At 50.4% G+C, this 14,174-nt stretch overlaps 1 protein-coding gene across 1 annotated transcript in view; it reads left to right on the top strand.

Annotated features, from left to right (window-relative positions):
* The first annotated feature begins 2,015 nt into the window (after positions 1-2,015).
* Positions 2,016-14,174, top strand: part of LOC122374755 (myeloid zinc finger 1-like) — a 37,418-nt gene continuing 25,259 nt past the window's right edge. The window contains exon 1 of the mRNA XM_043353698.1: positions 2,016-2,039. The gene's annotated coding sequence lies outside the window, so the exon portion shown is untranslated. The remainder of the gene's footprint in view (positions 2,040-14,174) is intronic.

Genomic DNA, 14,174 nt, shown 5'->3' with positions numbered 1-14,174 from the left:
TATATATATATATATATAATATATATATATATATTATATATAATTATATATATATATATATATATATATATATATATATATATATATATATATATATATTATATATATATCTATATATATATATATATATCTATATATATATATATATAATATATATATATCTATATATATATATATATATATATATATATATATATATATATATATTATATAATATAATATTATATATATATATATATATATATATATATATATATATATATATATATTATATATATATATAGTTTCTAGAAAGTTGAGTCAGCTGACTTATGTTCCTAAATGTTTGACTCAACTCAATGTCAAAAGTTATTTTACTGACAACTCTGACCCAACTCAACGCTTTAATGTTTTTGTCCGACTCAACTCTGACTCAACTCAACAGCTCAACATTCTATCCGACTCGACTCAAATCTGACTCATTTGAGTCAGAGTTGAGTCAAATTTCTGACTCGACTCATGAGTCAAGCACAACCCTGATTGCAGCATTAAATAAAGCTGGATCCGGCTGCTGAATGAAATAAGCGAAAATGCATAGTGCAAGAAAATGTAGGATTCAGTTAAGGCATAGAAGATCATTTGCAGTTTGAACTGGATCCAGCGCCATGTATTACGATGAAGCCCGATGAAATGAAAGCACATGCTCAAACATGACAACTCACCTGCCGAGGTCATGCAGCTATACTTAGTCCGGAAGTGTGGTTTTCTCGCAGAAAATGAGCGCAGTTCCGCATGTCATCCCGGTGCGTGTTATGGGTCTGGTCACGCGTCAGGAAATCGATACCAATTTAGTGCGGGCAGCGGCGCCAATTTACCCAGTTAGCGCCTGCTGCCCGGCAGCAGAGCGGAGGGACTCGCTCTCGGCAGGACGGGTCTCCTGAGGAGGGGCAGTTCTGCAGACAGAAACGTGACGATCATGTGACCACGGGAGGAGAGTAAACTAGACTGAACGGGTGATCCGTCGGAGGCCGAGCAAGGGGTCTGACGGAGTCTAAACAGACCACCGAACAGGAGACCAGGGGTCAGACTATTCGGGTACCGACCGAGGCTGAACGGGAGACGTGCTGAACTGGAGACTAGACAATCCGAGACTAGAGACTAAACAGACAGGTGTGTACTGCGACATTCAACGACATTCGCGACATTAATAAAGCGACATTCGAAACTGGCAGGATTTTTACCGTTTCCCTGGTTTATGGTCAACGATGAATTTGAACATGCCACGCCACGTCTTCCGTCAGGTTCTCAGACAAAATATACCTATGTTTCGACTTATATCTGAACACTCTCTGAAAAGAACGTCTTTCGGCAATCATACTCGCCTCATCCGAGAAGAATGTCTGCACTGATCGTCGTTGGACGCTGTTCCGACAACAGCTGCGTCCAAAGTCGAGAGCGGCGCGCCGAGAGGCGCTCGTATTCAGCCGAGCTCGGCTCAGCGAGGAGCGGGTTCCAGTTCCTTTGAGGAGCCGAACTCCGGGGACCTCTCACCAAACGCAGACGGGCCGCGAGGGAGGGAGCGGTCGTGCGTGTCACTGCGGCTCGGAGGCACGTACTGCCACCGGAGCGAGAGAACGGAATGAGTCTGAGCGGTCGAATATTGTTTCGCACCTGTTTGCTTTCGAGGTGTCCGTGCGTGTGTCGAGTACTCGTGGTTATTTACGGAAAAACTCCATCCCATTCGGTTTTGTAGGTATTCATGTGTGAGTATTTAGTATTTACCTATATTTGAAAAACGGGAGCTCTTAGATATAATGCACAAGACATGTGTATCTGTCAATGGGAAGCTTCGTAAACCGAGCTGGAACTAAAATATTCCTGTGCTGTTTTGTTCGCATGCTTTCCTAGTTCAAATAAAAGTTGTGCTTTAGCTAATGGTTTCTAATTGTATCAATTATCATCTCATACATATTTTGTGAGTTGTGACAACATTCTCCCTCCGCAGGGACGTCAACTCAAACCAGGGGTTCGGCTACTGACGCCACTGCAACATTCATAAAGTGAGTACAGAATAGATACGAGCACAGAGTGTCTCGGATCTCAAGTCTAGCGTAAAGAGAATATGGCTATGGCTATAGCTATGAAAGCAGTGCAAAGGTCAGTCACGAAAAATCTGCTGACATTACCCGGGTACGCTGGCTATTCTTACTAAATCTGAGTCGACACGTCACGTCAGCGCTGGTTTGTGGTTTCTGACCGAACCGGGAAGTATTATTAAAAATACAAACCAGCTCTGACTTGGCTTGCAGTTGGGCTCTGGAGTATGGTGGTCACGTATAGATTGCCTCCGACATGGCCAAGTTATGAGGGTGATCGGAATTATGGATAAAAGGAAGTTTGACCTTCAGTAGGCAAATTAATTGTGTATGTTTAGTGGGAAAACTTTTCTGCTGGAGCTCGGCTGAAATTGCCCCCTTTCCGAGCTACCTAAAGCGTTTATTGATAACTGGAAAGCTAGGCAAGTTCAGTTTTGAAAAAAACGTATCTAAATTTTCACGTAACAATTCCCACCAAATATTCAAACAGGCGAGGCATCGATTCCGATATTTGTTCTATATTTTTGTCCGTAAGATTGTACGAATTTTTGTGACATTTCTATGCCAAATCGGATACAAAGTCCCCCAGGTCAGCCTCCTATTATCGTTAACCGGTGCTGAGCAAGCAGAACTTGCTCGACATTTCTGCGAGCGGAGGGCGAAAGACGCTCCCATTCGCCATCATCCGATCCCGGGGGGACACATCCGCCCCCCCCCCCTCCGGGTCACAGCCGGGGGGGGGGGAGCGGATCTTCACCCATCCCTCCCTAATATCGCGCCCCGCCGCATCGTCCGCTGAATACTAACGACTCGGATCCTTTAGCCTCTGACAGCGGCACAGCATACCGATGAATTAAATCACAAAACGGCGGCGAACTCGTAAATACCCAAAGTTCGCACTGTCAGGCCAAGCATTTTGTACCAGCTTACGCGCAGTGGCGAGAAGATTTGTTTGCAACAATGCGACAGACGCGGCCGGGGGCGGTCGGCAGCAGACGTCACGTGCTTCTGGGTGGCTTCTGAAGCCCGCCGGATACATGGGGGAGGGGGGGCGTAGCCATACGGTCACGTGCTCACTGAAGAGGATCGATCAGATCGATGCGACGCATCGCCTCCGGCTACTGCCCAATAGAGCTAGTCGCTCCCGGGAGATAGGCGTGCGTTCAACGAATCATTGCTCACACATGTGTGAGATCAGCTGCAGCTGATCTCTGTCCGGTGTATGTAGCAGGTATTCTGTATTGCAGTATGAACCAGGGAGTCAAGCTTTCTAGTTATCGCATTGTTTGGTGCCAAGTATGCGTAATGGGTCTGGTATAAGCATTATTACGAGCGAGCGAGCGCAGCGAGCGAAGTGAGTCTTTTCAATATAACGGAAAAATCTCAGTATGAGCGGCCCGGCCCGGCCCGGCCCGGCCTGTAACGCTTTTGAGAGGCTTATATCTCAGCAACCGCTGGACCGATTGGCCTGCGGTCTTTTTTGTTGGGTAGCCCCATCCCTTCTACCCCGTAATTGACTACTTTTGATACATCTCAGTGACCGTCGTGGCACGTGCCACGTGAAAGGTCAAGGGTGTTCAAGCTGTTTTGCAAAAGTAGTGATTTTGAGAGGCTCATATCTCAGCAGCCGCTTGGGCGATTGACTTCCGGTAATTTTTGTAGGGTAGCAGCATCCCTTCTACCCAAAATAGGATAGTCTCGATGCATGTGGGTCACCCCCAGTGCACGTGCAAAATACAACAATAACAGGTGCCAAATTTGTTCCCATTTCAGTAACTCGGTAATTACTGGGGCGATTTCGCTGAAACTTGGCATACAGGTAGGCACCCACCAGGCAATGCATTCCCATGTGTTGCGGCTTGGGTGCTACTGCACGTGCGCACGTGCAGGGGGCGTTTCCAGATCTCGAAAACGGCTGGGCCGATTGCGCTCAAATTTGGTACACGGTTGGGGATCAGTTAGTAGGGTGCCGTGCAAAAGTCACTTTGGACCCCGTTTGCACGTGCGCACGTGCAGAATGCCGCTTCCAGATTTCAGGAACGGCTGGGCCGATTGCGTTCAAATTTGGCACACCGCTAGCGACCGGTTAGAAGGGTGCTTTGCGCAAGCCCGTTGGAAGCACCCTCTCGCCCTTCCGCACGTGCAGGGCTCACTATCTCGCTCGCTCGTTCTTCGCCCAAAAGGCGTTTTACTGGTTATTAGAACGTTGCTAATAGGAATGATGCTGTCTAGGACAGTAGATTTCCACTGGTGACGCGGACAAGATTAAAAGAGGATAAATAGAAATCGCAACTATTCGATTCTGTAAATCATACCTATCGTAGATAGGACGCCCGCCCCATATAGGAGGCGCTGTGGCCTGTGTCCACACATCATTGCGCGTTACGACTGTCACTCTTGGCTGGAGAACGAAGGAGACACTGGGGAACTGGGGACTGGGGATTGCCAGTTGCCACTGGGAAACTGGATAGGGCCCTACCCCCCGCCATCCGAATCGCAGTCCTACCGGTATAGGAACTGTCTCCTCCTCCGAAAGTGCCGCCTTTGGTCGTCATTACCAGGCCAGTTAAGTGTATTTACAAAGCATCCCTCCCCCAAAACCCCTAATTCATTCCGCCACTTGTGGTGATAGTGCTTCGTTCTGCGGTCGTGAATGCAGCGTTGCAGTCTCCTCCCTCGTTGCGTATTTGCATAGCCCGACTGTAAGGTGGGTAATCCGCATATCGGTCTCACAAGACGCGCTTAGCTAAAAATGTGTGAGCTAAATGGAGCGCAGGCGCCATGCCTGTAAGTTGACACTGGGTGGATCCTAAATAGATACCTCAGCGGTAAATGCGCCCTCGCCCAGTAGCACTGAAGTTGCATTAGGTTGGTACATGTTTTACGTTTCACTCATACCTACTGAACAGGAGCCAATACTTTGTATTGAACGATAGTGCCCTGAATTTCAAAACAACGCATAAGAAAGTGAAATCGGATGTTTTTCCATACCGAGTAACCAAAGAAGAAATGCGTACCTAGAGCGTCCCATGCTGTCTATCTAGAATTCTAGAGCATGCGAGCCTAAAAAGTGATTTTTACCCATATCGGTTGGTCACAGCTGAGCAAAGCGTGCAGCCAACAAGAGATATAACTGGGAGCGATCTGTTGGCGGCTGAACGGGATATACTAGCCGTTTTCACGACGGCCATCTGGTACACATTTGGTGCACATCTGGTGCAGATTTGGTCAAATTAGGTGCAGTGTGTCTCTTAGTAGCTATCAGCTAGGGTTGCACTAATTTTTTATATGCCTGCTTTGTCATATTATCAAAGAGATTAGGTGCAGATTTGGTCAAATTAGGTGCACTCCCCGGATAGCCCGTCGTAAAAACGGCTATCAGGTATTCTATGTATATCGCGAAGACACTGACGACACGATTTGTTGATCAAAGAGCAGGCAATTAAAGTTGCAAAACACCAATCTTCTGCTACTCGTTTTCTGGTCTTGAACTAGGCGTAGAGAAGTCATTCCATTCAAGCTAGCTGAACCGCATGCTCGTTCTGCCAATCATTATATGATGATTGGCAGAACGAGCACGCCAACGTTTAGTCATTTACTCATATACGGCACTCACAAATTGCCGGCTGCCGCTTTTCATGTATTGCTGATCAGTGATCACTAACATATTATTTTGTGAGGCTTTTTTCCTGTTTTCATCACACATGCCAAGGCGTAGACCTTCTAGGTCTAACTATGGTCCAAGGCAATGTGAGCATTGACTTGAGGTAGAAATTCAAATTATTTTAACGGATACGCTTGATCATGATCAATGTTTGTCTATCGCTATACCTTTGGTAAAAGTATCGTACTAAACCCATGGATACCGTCTTCAACTGTCAATTCCGTTATACAAGCAGAAGAAAGGCCAGGCTTACATGTGCTTGATAAGTACACGTATCCAAGCGCTACAGGAAAGGCAGTATAGGCACTCAATGATGTTTTGTTGGTTCACTTATTTCAATTCGAATGTGCACTTCTAGTAGACATGAAGTCAACGCTTAGAGGGGTAAACAAGCTTCGCGTATAAGTATATAAATTGACAAGTGTTGCTAAATCTAAATTTAAAGGCCTTCCTATGCTCAGCAAAGCTGCACTTAGCAACTGCCAAACTAAGATCATGGATAACGTGATGAAATTGCGTATCAGTTAGAAGAAAGGGAATAACGATTAATATATAATACGAGAATAGTGGAGCGCATAGGTATGTTTTTAACTATGTACTCACCAGTCGCAGTTGCTCCTTGACCGTTCTCAACTTGATAGAGTCGCGCTCACTCCCGGCTTATCTCCCGTAACATTTACCCTTCTCTTCTCCTCATTCGCGCTAAAATCACCACCACCACCCTCCGCTCCTGTCTCGGTCGATTGACACACACCTCTGAGACCCACCGTCCGTGAGCCCTGACCTCTCACCGTCCCAATGTCGCCCCTCGGCCGGCCGTCTGCCGCCCGTCGCTCCGACGCCACTCTCCTCTGCGCGCCGTCGAAGGCGACGCGGGACTGGCGTCGCCGCCGTCTCTCTCGCGGTCGCTGCGGTCCCGTGTCGAGGCGGCCGACGATCAGCGCAGCTCGAGAGGCGGCGGTGACGACGGGGCGGGGGACGGGGGGACGGGGGAGGACAGGATATGTCAGTAGGTCGACCGAGTGACCGACGGGACGGTCGCCTCGGGTCGCAATTATACGAACACCCCTGAACGCCCGGGGCGCCCGGGGTACGCCGTGCCGTCCCCAGACGCCCTGGAGAGTTTGTGGGCATCCATCATACGCCTTTAGCGATAGTGAGGCCAGATAGGATGAATAGAGTCAACAATAGATGTCGATGTAAGAGCTCACGCCGTGCATACATCTGGCTATAAGGACGGACAACGAAAAGCAATGATGGTGTTGGTAAGGTCATTGCACTGTGGGGCATTGAAGATGGAATTGATGAGTGCGAGGCTAGCCCAGCGTCAGGCATATAGAACACGAATTCTTGTTATGAATTATTTGTTATTTGAGGTCGACAACCTTCCACAAATAGCTTTAAAGTCAGACTGCTTCGAAAGGAGAGCTTCGATTGAATTTCATCTCAATTATTGTTTATTGTTTATTGTCACAGTAGCAAACCAGATCCGCATAAAATGGGCTATTCCCTGGTCGTTGTCAGTAAACACTTCATAACGAACAACACACAACACTGTTAAAATCAAATACTGCGACACCTGATAAAACAGCTAAAAATCACCTTCTCCGAGCTATGATCATTGTAATCTAGAAAGCTTTAGGTGCTTTTTGAATTGGCTCAGCGTAAGTCTGTCTGCACCCTCGGCTATAACAAGCTTATTGTACAGTGTAACAGATCGGTAAATAAAAGTACGCTTTCCATGATTCGTTTTTACACGTGGCAAGCTAAGATAGTTCGATGTGCGCGTGTCACGTAACGTTCTGTCGCGATTAGTGTGAAGGTACTGAGCTATTGAATCCGGCTGTCCTGTTCCCCAGATCTTGTGCAGAAGGCACAGGTCCGAGTAATTGACGAGCTTTTGGGCCGGTAGCCAGCCCAATGAATCGATACAATCAGAAATGTGGTCATATTTTCGTCTTCCTGATACTAGGTACTCTTGCTGCGAAATTTATAACTTTTTGCAACTTGGCAATTCGCCCAGCGTTGGCACTTCCATAAACCTGAATGCAATAGCGCACGTGTGACAGAACTATTGCATCAACAATTCGAGGCAAGAGATGATGCGGAAGAAGGTGGAGGGCGCTGGCTAGACCTAGTAAAATACCGGTACATTTGCTGACAACTTGCTCGACATGCGGTTCCCACGACAAGTTACAGTCCATTTTAACACCGAGGTTTCGAACACACTTGGCCGGCTGTAAAGTTTCGCCTAAAAACTGCACATTAACTTGCCCTTCCCCTACGTACTGCAGCTGACGCCTATCACCTATCAGTATCATCTCAGTTTTCGCTGCGTTTACTTTCATTCCATTCTGAGCGAACCAGGTGCCCATAATTTCGAGCAGCTGACTAAGGGCAGTTTGTAGCTCTCCGAGACGGGTGCGGGGCCCCGTGACACCGATTTGTGTATCGTCAGCGAATCTGGTCATTATAACCTTAAACCCATTGACCGAATTTGGCAGATGCAATGCTAAATCATGAGTGGCAATATTAAACAACAACGGGCCGAGACAAGATCCCTGGAATGTGCCAATATTTATGTCTTTCAAGTCAAAAGATCCGGCTTGAACCTAATATCAGCCACGCTAACTCTCAGTGCTCTGTCTGTAATATACGAGTACCTAGACGTTCCGAGCATCCGGGAAAAACCGTCAGAACTGGCAGCCGTCCTTTGGCCGGGGAGAGTTGATCATTATATGACCTCCTAGTAAGTATAAATAGCAAAGCAGAGTAGAAAGACCTGAAAACACTCGTAACGCACCGCAGCCACCTCCGTCCGTGTCCAAAAGAAGTCCCAGGCCTGGCCCTGACGAACTGGATAACATCGTAAGCTACCGGCACACCACCCCGGATAGCCACTCTGATCAAAAATCGCACGGACGCCTCCGGCTCGAAATTCAATACAGCCGGGCGGCAGACCAATACGACCGATTTTACCGGTGTTGGTCCGTGTCGCAGACGGGAGCAGTGCTCTCCTGACGCTCAATCCAATCTTGCAGCGGGTTATAGGGAGACAAACTGCCGTCTGGTCCGGGATTGAGAATGAACAGATGGCGCCAAATCGAGTCAGGTAAGGTTGTAAAAAGGTGCCAACCTTTGGATGGTAGAATTACTTCTGTGTCGGATGTGTGCGGACTGCGGATATTTCTTGGATGCAGTGTGCATGCATGTGCTAACTGCTACCCCAGCTGCAGACTGCAGTGCTTCATTACGGTTCGTGTGTGTGTGTGGTGTTGGTGCAGAGAATAACTAATATCCCACTTGCTCGTCGGGGCGGCCATAGCCTCGGGCGAGATGACGTCAAGGCCCAAGGGCTTAATCTGACGGGAGGGGGGGGGGGGCGCAAGCCGGGGATGGGGTGTCGGGTCATGGATCAAGTCAGTCAGTCGGCGTCGTTGCTGTTTCTTTCCAAATTGTCGCTACCGTGGTTATTCGTACATTGTTTCTTTATATTTAATTCTACGCCATTTAAGGGATTTAACCCTCGCCCGTATTGGTGTTTTTCCAGCCGCGAACGTATAAGGGGGAGGGGGGGGGGGTCCGTTGGACCCCCCCCTTGCCGTTTCGCCTCTGATCGAGCTAGAGCTTCGCGGAAAAAACGAGCGTGTTGCCCGTGACGAGAGGAAGCCGATGATACCCAATTTTAAGGTCCTAGGTCATTGGTTGACCTTGCAGGTCAGGTCAATGACCCCAAAGGCGGAAAAATCGGGACCTGTTAGAACGTCGTAAAGTGTGGCTGCTATGGGGTTTTTCGGGGTGCTGATCACGCATATGATGTTAGTTTTGATCACAGATGATGTCTTCATGTATTTAGGCCAGGTCGGGTCAGGTCAGGTCAGGTCAACCAGTAAGGGTATTCGTAGTAGGTGGCAACCGCCTCTGACAGCTTCGTAACATGTTACGAAGGCACCAAAACTACTTCGTAAATGTTCATATGGTTGCTAAATTCGAATTCAGCTCCAAAAACTGGCCTGGAAACATGTAAAACTCGAAAAAGTGAACCGAGGTCATCAAAGGTCAATGACCTGACCTGACCTTCAGGTGACCTTGACACCCACCCTAATGCATGGGGGCAACATCATATCACATGTTTGAACGCTTGAAACCACGAAAAGACTGCAAACGCGCGGCTAATGCGAGCCGACATACGCCGAATCGCGATTCCAGCCAAACATGGTCTCGAAAAGTAGGTCACAGGTCAAAGGTCATTTGGGTCAGGGTCATGAAATTTTCATGGAAGGTGTGAAATTGATGAACGCGAGGGTACTGAAAGTTTCGCCGCGATCGGCCGCTTTTTACGCGAGTTATTCGCGAAAAACCATGGGGGGGTCCGTTCGACCCCCCCCCCCCTATACGGGCGAGCGGTAGACGAGTTTCAACAATACAATGGTCTAAAACGGCGCTACAGGCATGGCGTGGGCGTATGAAGCGTTCTTGAAATGCATGCGTTCTGTCAACCTCAGGATACCCCAATGCTCATTCTCAGATCACATTTAGCGATGGCAATACTTACGAGACGCGATACTTTCAAGAGAGACCATGCCGGGACACTCTACGTAGTGCTGTCCCAACAGAATGAGGTCAGGCGCTGGGGGCGTAGTGCACCAGTTGAGAGGTGGCGGGTAAATCGCGATCAATGTGTCCCATTTTCTTCTCATCCCACTGCCCTGAAGTGCGTGATAAGGCGCCTTACCCAACAGAATAAAGTTTTTGGAAGCTGGTGTGCAAACGGCAAATTATGCACCGATGATTATACCTACTCTAGCAACGACGTGTTGATAAGTTACAAACCTAGTAAAGAAAATGCTAACACATAAAATAACTGTGGTTTTCGATTGGGGCTGGCATTGGTTTTGGAGCATTTAGCATCAAGAAACCATAAGCGATCGGTGCTGGGGCTGGAGCATACCCATTGCCTGTCTTTCTTCATTTAATGCATTCTCGATCGCATGCCTCGGAGACGTCAGGAAAATAGGGTCTCTTTCCATTATGCAAAAACGTCTAGGTAATTATTTATCCCACGCAACATCGTCATGCTGTAAAGTAAACAAAGGCGTTGTCAGTCTGGTATAAAGCTAACATGGCGGCGCATTCTAAAGTGTTTCACACTCAGCCTGTAATGCATATAGGGGAAAGTGGGGTAAGACGGGTACCTTAACTTTGGAGCCATTTTTCGGCCGGTTAGAAACATCAAAAACGGGAAACTGAGTGAAACCTTTTTTAGACATTTTACTTCCATTTGCCAGAAGATGAGGCTTAGACCTGATTCAACTTAATAAACTGCAGCTATTTTTGCAAAACCTTGCAAAAACCCGTCTTACCCCACCCCATGGGGTAAGACGGTCACATGGGTAGGGCAAGACGGGCAGCTTCTTTGACCGACCAGCACAGCTCGCAACAAATGCCCGAGATTAGCCGCATTGATACAGTCGCTCGTTGGTCTCAAGTGCTTCGGAAATGGCAGTATATAACAAGATTCGTGCAGAAGGCGTATGCTCGTACCTAGGGCCTAGTTCAGAAACCATGTAGAACCGTTTTTCACATTCATTATTCGAGAATAAACTGTGCCGAAGGAGTATTGCTAACATGTCTGTGAGTATCGGAATCGAACATGTTCATTATTAGAAATGCTTCTTTTTTCCTACAGCAACAAAAATATTTTCACCATTACAGACCCATTGGATTCATAGTTGCCCGTCTTACCCCCAGGGGCGGATCCAGGAAAACTCCAAGGGGAGGGTCCTGGGTCATGAATCGAAGTGGTGCCCCTACCTATACCCAAAATTAAAAACTCAACGGATTTCGTCCACTTCATTTTGGTGGTGCCCCCATTTTCAGTTTTTTTATTTTTATTTTTTTATTTTTAGTCAGTATCTTAACTCTTAGCCACAACCACATTTACCAATTGTAAGCAAGTATATATGAATGTGCTATGTGTATATATCTTGTGGACGCTGAGTAGTGAGTAGGTACTTACCAGGAACGTTATCAGGTAAGCAAATCGTTGTCAGTCCGACGAACTTGACCCTGGCGTCTAAAGGGTCTGTCCTTGACACTTCAGGCTTGTCAGGGGCACCAAAGTCCTTCCAGGGACACCACAAACCTGTCAGGGGCACCTACGGCCTTGTAGGGGCGCCACAGGCCCGCCAGGGGCACCACAGGCCTGCCAGGAAGCAGGGGCACCACAGGTCTAGCAAGTATACACGACAGGCCTGTCAGGGGCACAACGGGCCTGTTGGGCCCATGAGCACCCCTAGGGGCAGGGGCACCACAGTCCTTCCAGGGGCACCGCAGGTCTGTGAGGGGCACCAGCGGCCTAGCAGGGGCACCAGTCAACACAGGCCTGCCAGGGGCACCGCAGACCTGCCAGGGGCACCAGAGGCCTGCCAGGAGCACCACCGACCTCGCAGGGGTAACTTGGGCCTGTCAGGGCCCAGAGGCACCACGGGCCTGTCGAGAGGCACTTCAGGCTTTTCAGGGGCACCATAGTCCTCTCAGGGCGCAGGGGTAGCAGGGGCACCAGAGGCCTGCCAGGGGCACTACAGGCTGAGCAAGGGCACCACTGGTCTATCAGGGGCACCACGAGCCTGTCATAGCCAGGCATCTCAGGCTTGTCAAGGCCCAGGGTACCAAAGGTCTGTGAGGGGCACCAGCGACCTAGCAGGGGCACCAGTCAACACAGGTCTGCCAGGGGCGCCACAGACCTGCCAGGGGCACCACAGACCTGCCAGGGGCACCAGAGGTCTGCCAGGGGCACCACCGGCCTCGCAGGGGCACCTTGGGCCTGTCAGGGACACCACGGGCCTGCCGAGGGGCACTTCAGACTTTTCAGGGGCACCAGTCCTCTCCGGGCGCAGGGGCACCAGAGGCCTGTCAGGGGCACCAGCGGCCTAGCAAGGGCACCAGAGGCCTGCCAGGGGCACCACAGGCCTAACAAGGGCACCCCGGGCCTGTCATGGACACCTCAGGCTTGTCAGGGCCCAGGGACACCACAGTCCTTCCAAGGGCACCGCAAGCCTGTCAGGGGCACCAGAGGCCTGCCAGGGGCACCACAGGCCTAGCAAGGGCACCACTGGCCTGTCAGGGGCACCTCAGGCTTGTCAGGGCCCAGGGGCACCACAGTCCTTCCAGGGGCATTACAAGCCTGTCAGGGGCACCAGAGGCCTAGCAAGGGCACCACAGGCCTGCCATGGACACCTCAGGCCTGCCAGGGGCACCACCGGCCTTGCAGGGGCGCCTCAGGCCTGTCAGGGGCACCACGTGCCTGCCGGGGACACTTCAGGCTTGTCAGGGGCGTTACAGTCCTGTCAGGGCCCAGGGGCACCAGGCCCGTGGTGTCCCTGCTAGGCCTGTGGTGCCCCTGGTGGTCCTGTGGTGCCCCTGTCAGGACTGTGATACCCCTGATAGGCCGGTGGTGCCCCTGGCAGGTCTTTGGGCCCCCGGGCCTCAAGGGGGGGGGGCATGACCCATGTGACCCCCCCTTGGATCCGCCACTGCTTACCCCAAACTCCCGGCCCGGCCCTGGTGAGTTGCCGGGGCTGAGCCTGACCAAAGGATAGGCCGAGCAGCCCCCAAGCACTCACCGCACCCGGCTGCGGGCGAGCTCGGCTTACGGGCAATTCCAAATGGGATAAAGTTTCCCGTCCAGTCCGGATCAGGGGGTTGCGGCGTGGAGGAAGATTTGAGTTTCCTGAGGATATTTTGAATACAGAAGCTCTTTATGAAACATGAAACATGCATTTTATATTATTTTAACGGTCAAAACAGCGGCCGATGTCGGTCCGACGTCGCCCCGACGTCGGCTGGACCTCAGCAATTGATCTCGGTCCGACGTCGGCCCGACGTCGGCTGGACCTCGGCTGGACGTCGGAACATGCGGGCATATCCGACATCCAGCCGACGTCGTGCCGAGGTTGGACCGACGTCGGGCCGACGTCCGCATGCCGATGCCGAGATGCCGACGTCACCCCGACGTCGGCCGACGTCGGGCCGACGTCGGTATGTTTACTGGGTACATACCCCCAGTATGAGAGTGATCCTGTGGTAACTACGTGTGTCGCCGGCCGGCACGGGAGTTCCCGGCGCAGACCGATTCGCGCGCCGACTTGTGACGTCGCTACCCCGCCCCGGCGATGGGGGGCGGCCCAGGACGTGTCTGTTCGTGAACTTTGTCCCATCACGATGCGACCGCGTGTCTGCAGCCTGCATTGCAGCAGTCTGCTGACCAATCCGCGCTCGATCCGTCGCCGCGTGGTCTCCGAGTGTTTCTGCGCATGTCTGGGGCCCAGCCCGCTGCGTCGGGCCGCGCGCTCCGCTCCCCCGACATTCTAGGCTGAGCTCTTGACCCGAGCAGACGCGTCACGTCTGGCTCCATTAGGCCCGTTCTGTCCGGG

This window comes from Amphibalanus amphitrite, unplaced genomic scaffold (assembly GCF_019059575.1).
Source record: "Amphibalanus amphitrite isolate SeventyFive unplaced genomic scaffold, NRLGWU_Aamphi_draft 001706F_arrow, whole genome shotgun sequence".
Taxonomy (NCBI): domain Eukaryota; kingdom Metazoa; phylum Arthropoda; class Thecostraca; order Balanomorpha; family Balanidae; genus Amphibalanus; species Amphibalanus amphitrite.
Note: the sequence above shows the minus strand (reverse complement) of the source record. Positions and strands in the feature narration are given on the sequence as shown.